We start from the raw sequence: 6,587 nt of genomic DNA, 5'->3' as shown, positions 1-6,587 counted from the left end.
TCCCTTTTTTAGCGCGTGATAAAAAACATATAGACAAAGGGCAAAACAGTGAGGAATTTTAAATTTTTTGAAAACATTTTCAAAAGCCTCTCATTATCAAACAACATTTTTCATCAAAACGGAGTAGCGAAAACAAACTGTTAAAACTATTTCTTGAGCTGAATTTGTGTCAAAACAAACATTGTAAAAATCCTAAACTGATCGCACGATAAAACATATCTATATTATCATAATCCGGAAACCTCATCATCAGTTTCAACAAAATCCTTTACCATCTTACGGATTTCATCTCAAAAACACTTGTTTAAAATTTTCAAGTTGTCAAATCAAGTCTCCATATCAAGAGGCTTTTATCCATATCATTTGACACGCTTTGTCGTGAAGGGGCATCTAAACCTTCACTTTGATAGAGTAAGATTTGAAATTTTCCAAACAAGATCAACTGAATCCAAACAAATCAAAGGAAACCATTGATCACTCATGCATGACTAATCCCCATATTCTGAGAAGAAAGAACCTCTATCTTAACATCACGTTGAAGAAACAACAACCTAGTTTTTCCAAATTTATCAAAAGAAACAAGTTTTTATACATCAATCGTCAACTCTTCAAATCTCATAGAAAATTCCTTCATCACATCAAATGCTATATCAAGAACAAATCCAACAAATTTAACAAGGAACCTTTGAAAACTAGAGCATTCTATCAAAAATCCGCATTCAGTCAACAAATTAATCACGGGGGAAAGATTAATCCTACATTCTTCCCTAACGAGTGCATCACCTACAACACACCCCGATTTGAACCACCAACCCCTGAGCAACACATCGAAGAGGATCTTGTCGCCTTTGTCATAGAAAGTTTTTACTAAAATGCTTGTTACTCGCTCTTAAAGAAACTAACAAAACGAGACACATGCAGAGTCTAGTATGAATCGAAGGTTGTCAAATCCTTTTGAAGTTCCACACTTGGAAGAGATTGAAATTTTTGAAGCTCTTCTTCAGGAATGTCAGGAAAACCCTTCATTCCAAAAGCTTGTAGAAAGGCTTATGGAAAATGACAAAGAAAAGTATCTGCTCATGCTCACAAGTAAAGGCATTAAACTTCCCGAAGATTTAGACACAAACATCTTTAGAACCGGATCTCGACAATATGCATATCAAGAACAACAAAGAGAAGAAGAAACTCGTAACCTTGAACAACACATACTTGAGCAACACATTCCAGAACAACGTATACCAGAAATGCATATGCCCGAGCTAGAAACTCCAGAGCAAAATATACCATTTAACACACCTTTTCAGCTGAGAACTAATACAAGGGAAGAGTTTCTTCCTCGGCAAAATAATGCGCCTTTGGTTTCTCTTACTCAACAAATGCAAATGTTACAAAGACAAATACATGACATGCAACAAGGGACAACCGTGCGGTACTCTTTAAACCAAATCTGTCCTTATCCATTTGACAGAAGATTGAACATGGTGCCTTTTCCTCCAAACTCAGATGTTCCCAAATTTGATAAATACGATGGGAAAAGTGATCCCCGGGATCATGTTCGAGAATTTTGCACAATGAGTCTTGAGTTTGCTCATGATGACACCTATCTGATGAGGTTATTCCCAAGAAGCTTGGGAGGGAAAACAATGGAATGGTTATCCAAAATTACACCACCTGTCAGATCATTTGATGAATTGGTTAACAAATTCATAACCCAATACTCCTATAACATCCAACATGCCATAACCATGCTAGATGTTTGCAACACCAAACAAAAGAACAACGAAACATTCATGATATTCCTTCAACGCTAGCGATGTATGGTCTCCAGATATCCTCGAGATATTCCTAAAAAGGAGAAAATGGAAATCTTCATTGACAATTTGAATGGTGAAATGAGTTACAGGATAAAACTTCAATGCATACCATCTTTCGCTAAATTGATTGAAAATGGCATTCAAGTAGAGGAAGTGTGTGTCAAAAAGGGAACACTTAAATTCTACAAGGAAGGAACAAACTCATCAAACTACAATAACCAGAATAACACCAACCTAGACAAATCTCAATTTTGGATCCGAAACAAAAACGAAGGCAACAATGACTCACATGATCCCAAATCTAAGCAACCAATGCTTGCATTATCCGGGAATCCTCAAAATACAAAAAATCCTAAAAATGCTAATCCAAATGCTAACACATATGAACCAAACATCGATCAAGGACAACTCAACACAAACAACACCAATGATACTCAAAGCAAAAACATGAATCCAGGACCCAACAACAATTCACGCAACAACACGAACAATTTTCAAAAGCGTATCTTCACACCACTGGGGCAATCATTAGAATCAGCATTCAAAGAACTTCTGGCAAACAAAATTCTCTCCTTACCTGCAATCAGCAACTATGAACCCCAAATCAAACCACCTTGGTGGAATGATTCACACTATTGTGATTTCCATCGTAACAAGGGTCATCGGATGAACGATTGCATGAGATTGAAACACATGGTGCAGGACATGATTGATCGAGGTGACTTAACGGTAGATGGTCTCAAAACAAATGGTGATCACGGAGCCTTTAAAAATCCTCTCCCAAATTACAACAAAGATGGAGCTTCAACCTCGGATGATACACGCGGAGCTCGTATCAACCATATCTACAACAATACCATAAATCACATATCAGCTGAAGATCATCAAGTAAATGTCATCACCATTCGAGATCATTGTGATCATGAATCTGTCAATGCAACAACCTGAACTCAGAAATATGTCTTAAAAGGACATACATCACCTGCAACTACTACACCAAAAATCCAATATGACTTGGTTAGCCAACTACGCAAAACTCCAGCTCAGATATCTATACTAGAATTGCTGAAACTATCATCGAAGCACAAAGACATATTGGAACAAGCGCTATTGGAAACCAATGTACCTCAAAATCTGGATACAGATAGATTTCAAGCCATGGTCGCCCATATGATCGGACCTCATAACATCACCTTCTCAGAACATGACAATGCTTCCTTGAGTCATCCGCATAACACCCCTCTCCATATCGAAGTCATTGTTTGCAAACACCGAGTAAAACGAGTCTTAATAGATGGAGGAGCCAGACTTAATATATGTACTTTAAAGCTTATCCATGCATTAGGCTTTTCAGAAGAGTCTATTGATCCCTGCAAAAAGGTTACCATAAAGGCATATGATGATGAGGAAAGGTCCTCTAAAGGAACTGTGATGTTACCCATTCAAGTGGGACCAGTGCAAAAAGATACTATGTGTCAGGTCTTAGACATAGATCTCACCTACAATATTTTGTTAGGGCGACCCTGGATACATGAAATGCAAGCAGTACCTTCTACGTATCACCAGTGTGTCAAATTTTCTTATGACAGACAAGAAATCTCCATATCTGCTGATCACAATCCATTTCAACATTGCAACGCAATGGGGGCAGCCCAAGACAGTTTGGTTCCTCATAATAGAGAAAAGCAGCGATCTTCAACATCAGATCTACAAACAACAAAGCCCAACTCCTTATTTGGAGATTTCAAGCAGAAAATGCAAATCAAAGACCAAGGCATGGGAGAATACTCTTTGGAGCCCTTATGTTTGGCCAAATTGCCAACATCACCTAGATCTCATGGATTGCCTACTACATCAACGCATTTGGTAACTCAGCCCATCACCAAATTTGATGGTACCTTCATCCAATTGGGCACTCTAGCACATGAATCAGAAGACAAGGATATTCTTAGCTGGTTATACAAAGATGAGGAAGAAGGTAACAGAGCAGCTGCTCTAGACATTGTTCTACCTACACACCTGTATGGAAAAGGATACTTAATCATGCAACAAATGGGATATTATTTTAAAGGACCTATTGGGAAACGCAAAGAAGGAGTCACTGAACCCATAGATCTTCCTTCACAGCCCAGTAGAAACAAAACAGGATTGGGTTGTAAGCTCACTTTCCTATTAAGAAAGCCACCCCGCATAACTACAAAACCTTAATGGAAAGTAAAGAAGAAGTACAAAGAAGAATCCTGGCAGGAAGCACTCTTTGAATCAGCAGAAACAATCCGCAAGGCACAGGAACGTCAAGACCAGAAGTTACATCAGGAAAAACTTCTAAGCCACGAGAAGGCCATATCTGCAGTAGTAGCTCATGTTCAGAATCCACTATTTCAAGAACCAATAAAATCATCTCTGGATACCTTTATTTCTCCCCAAGGAGGCACAGTCTATGAACAAATACAGAAAGTAGAAGCCGGATCTGACACAGAATCAATAAAAACTATCAAAATGGTATCCATCATCAAAGATTTGTTTTCACCATACAACATACCAGTTTACAACACTGATAGAATCTGGGATGATGCCTCTGAGACTGATTCCAATGAATATGAATGGGGTACCTGCTCCAATGCTACTACAGATATCCCTAATGATACTGATTCCATATCCCTTTCTCAAAAAGAACATAATGCAGAAGATAGACCTCTTGAATTTGGACCACAGAATATCTATGACGCCAAGGAAAGCGAACAGAAACATTATGAACAAGTCTATATGGAAGATAATACCATCGAAGACCTCGACGAAATCCTGGACTTCTTTAAAACCAAGAACAATCATGATGAAAACTCTGTCATAACACTTACAGTAGCAGAACTTGATCCACCTAACGATTCCTTACCACTTGTCTTTCCTGACCTCATCGACTGGGATGAACCTGAAATCCATGATATACCAATTTTCCCAAATGATGAATCTATTATCCATTACCTATGTACCATAAATCCGGAAACAGGCTCTACCAGTGAACAAAGTAATGATGTCTGCCAATCAGGGAGTGCCAAGTCTCTCAGTCGCAAAAATAAACCAAATGAAAGATCTGATGGTGAAAACCAGTTAATGGCAACTCTAGATCACAAAAAAGTAAAAATAAAGGACGCATCTGAGGGTGAAAACCTTTTTAAGGCACCTAATGATGAGAGACTTGACACTCTTCCTAAACACTTTCATGAGCAATCACCCATATTGATTGAGCCCACTCAATCAATCAACATTGGTACCACAGAAGCAGTCAAAAACATACACCTTGCAAAATCTCTGACAGAGGAGGAAAGATCAGCATTCATCATTTTCTTTAAAGAACAACAAATTAACTTTGATTGGCCATATGCCGATATGCCCGGAGTCGATCCACACTTGATCATGCATCACTTGTCCATCTCTTCAGAAGTTAAACCAGTCAAGCAAAAGCTACGAAAGATGAATCCACAGGTAGCACTCATGGTCAAAACTGAACTAAAGAAACTATTAGATGTCGGATTCATCCGACCCATTGACTATGCAGAATGGATTTCCAACATCATTCCAGTATCAAAACCAGATGGTAGTATCAAAATATGCATTGACTTCAGAGACGTCAACAAAGCTTGTCCAAAAGATGACTTTCCTCTGCCCAGTGTCGACATAATTGTAGATCTCACAGCAGGCCATGCAATGCTCTCACTAATGGACGGTTTCTCAGGCTATAATCAAATCAAAATAGCCCCAGAAGATCAAGATAAAACCGCGTTCACCTGTCCTTGGGGAACGTACTGTTGGAATGTTATGCCTTTTGGCTTAAAGAATGCAGGAGCCACTTATCAAAGAGCAATGACAACAATCTTTCATGACATGATGCATACCTTCATGGAAGACTATGTGGATGATTTACTAGCTAAATCCTTCACCAGAGCATAACATCTTAGCATCCTAACAAAGATCCTTGATCGATTGGAGAAATTCCAAGTCAGGCTCAACCCTAAGAAGTGTGTCTTCGGGGTTACATCAGGCAAGTTACTAGGCTACATAGTCTCAGCTAAAGGTATCGAAGTAGATCCAGCAAAGGTACAAGCCATTATGGACATGCCACCACCAAAGAATATCAGTCAACTCAGATCTCTACAAGGACGACTTCAATCAATCAGGTGGTTCATCGCTCAGCTAGCAGATAAAAGTCTACCATTTAACCATTTACTACACAAAAATGTACCATTTAGATGGGAGACCAAGTGTGCATAATCTTTTTATCAAACCAAATAGTACCTAATGAATCCACCAGTTCTAGTACCACCAGTTGCAGGAAAGCCACTTATCTTATATATCTCAACAACAAATATATCGCTGGGGGCACTATTGGCACAAGAAGATCAGCAAGGGAAAGAATGAGCCATATACTACATCAGTAGGACATTGAATGGCTATGAACTCAACTATACATTCATTGAAAAGGCTTGCCTAATAGTGGTCTTCGCATCTCAGAAGTTCCAACATTATATGCTAGCACACACCATTAAGCTAGTCGCAAAAATTGATCCTCTCAAATATCTACTCAGCAAGGCAGCTCTTACAGGCCGATTGGCTAAATGGGTCATGATTCTCAGTGAATTCAACATTCAATACATAGAAAGACGAGCCATCAAAAGACAAGCAATTGCATATCAGCTGGCTGAAGCACCGCTACCAGGAAAACAAACTATAGAAATTGAATTTCCAAACAAGGATGTTCTTGCTATTTCTACCAAA

Source organism: Cryptomeria japonica, chromosome 6 (genome assembly GCF_030272615.1).
Source record: "Cryptomeria japonica chromosome 6, Sugi_1.0, whole genome shotgun sequence".
NCBI lineage: Eukaryota > Viridiplantae > Streptophyta > Pinopsida > Cupressales > Cupressaceae > Cryptomeria > Cryptomeria japonica.
This window is presented reverse-complemented; position numbering follows the sequence as displayed.